This window comes from Cyprinodon variegatus, unplaced genomic scaffold, assembly GCF_000732505.1.
Source record: "Cyprinodon variegatus isolate N-32 unplaced genomic scaffold, C_variegatus-1.0 Scaffold842, whole genome shotgun sequence".
Lineage (NCBI taxonomy): Eukaryota > Metazoa > Chordata > Actinopteri > Cyprinodontiformes > Cyprinodontidae > Cyprinodon > Cyprinodon variegatus.
This window is the reverse complement of record NW_015151295.1, coordinates 33,566-35,533: the sequence shown is the minus strand read 5'-3', so window position 1 is coordinate 35,533 and position 1,968 is coordinate 33,566. Positions and strand designations below refer to the sequence as shown.

The 1,968-nt window shown below is 39.0% G+C and overlaps 1 pseudogene; it reads left to right on the top strand.

Moving 5' to 3' along the window:
- LOC107099155 overlaps window positions 1-1,968 on the top strand; it is a 35,152-nt pseudogene that overhangs the window by 24,782 nt on the left and 8,402 nt on the right.

The window sequence follows — 1,968 nt, the reverse complement described above, 5'->3', positions numbered from 1 at the left end:
ACGGACTAAAACTGGTAGTTGGTTCCACAGGAGAGGAGCCTGATAACTAAAAGATCTGCATCTCATTGTACTTTTAAAATTATGTATTCCTAATACCACTCAAATAATCTGTCATTTATCGAATTCAGAGGAAGAAGGCTTTATTAAAAGTTCGCTGGAAGTCATCTGAGGGAAACCAGAAATCAACTAAACTGACACTGAACTTTTTAAACACCATCATGTTGGGGGTGGGGTGCATTTCTTCTGTGTTTGCAGCTAAAGACCATTATTTACTTTATTGACTGGTGGTTATATTAGTAAAATATCTGGAACATTGTCACATCTTCGACTGTCGAATAATTGTTTGTAAAATACTTTTTACTTTGTAGATTTAACTTAAACCTTTACTCTGTAGCCCCATTTACAATACCCTCTGAAAACCGATCCGTGCAGAGTTTGGACTGAGCTAACTTTTGCAGCTCGATGAGCCACATCAACCAATCAGAGAAGCTGATCTTGGAGTTGACAGGGAGACAGATGCAGCACTGCTGATGCAGAGCGCTATGATCACTCCTCTGAAACAGTTTAACGCCTAAATTAACTTAAAATGCTGAAATCTGCCGGAAAAAAATGTTTGCTTTTATTATCCTGGTGCTCGCTGTTTGGATTACGTACATGAAAAACACCTTCCAGCCGGACAAACCGCAAAGAGGCGACCGGGCCATAGGCTGCTGTTGAATGGGATTCCCAGTGACAGAGTACCACCGGTGTACGGGAGTCTGTGCAGCTCTGACAGAAATAATATTTGAAGGCAGGATGGTAATCTGGAATAACTGCCTGCACTGATTAAGTTTTCAGTGGACTTTCTCTCTCTCTTTTAATTCAGTGGACTTTCAAACTTAAAAACATATTAAAACTACTTTTTACCCACTGATCGCAGCAAATGTAGCTGCCATTTTTACAGGCAAAGAAAGGATAGATTAGCTCCGCCCAATGCGCATCAGACCCACTTTTTTCCAGCACGCAGCTAGTGCAGCAAAGATGCTTCAGCCGCGCATCAGAACTGAACTTGTACAAGCATCAAAAATGAAGCAGCACGTGCGTTTTTGCTGCTGTTGCTGCTTTAGGCGTGAACGTAGCATTAAACATCACGCTAGCACGGTTCCTCGCCAATCTACGGTACTACAGCTCTCTAGTAGGAAAACTTTTGTGTTCGGTTGTGTCTGGCATGGTTCGGTTCAGTTTGCGTGCCATTTACACTAAACAGTTATCTCTGTTACTGTGTTCAGACCGAATCTCAGCACAGTTTCAAAAGGATGCTATAAATTGGTCTTAACCTTTTATAGGGCCGTCAGTGAAATACTTTGAAATCAAAATTTCAAGCCAATAGTGTTATTGAAATCCAGGAAAACCTTATTACCTTTGTAACAGTTAAAAAATATGGCAAATATTTTGATGGCAAATATTAATATTACTGTAATAACAAGAAACACCAACTTGCCCTAATATATTAAGAAAAATAACAAAAGTGCTTCTATAAGAAATTCATGAAAAACATTCAGAGTGGAAAAAAACAATATTTTTTTGGTACAATATAACCTTTGAGGCACCTAAATATAATTGTTAACTAGGCTAATTTTTTTTTTTTACTTTTTACCTTTTTTTCTTGACTTGTTAACTTATTTTTTAAACTTAATTTACAGTATGTTAAATATTAATCAAGGGTTCATCTAATTGGTCAAATACCAAAATAAGATGTACAGCCATGTAGCAGCATCTTTGCTGAATGATTGGATATAGATCTTCTGCTTCTAGACCTCACTGAGGGTCAGGGAGGGGGGACTCCATTTGTAAGGCAAGTGATCAAAAATGGTAACTTGCCCTAGAAAGAGTTAACATTGGCTTTAAAGCAGGCATCCCCAAAGTCGGTCCTGGAGGGCCGTAGCCTCGTGAGACCATCCTGATCTTGCGAGCTTTCAAGGTTTCACT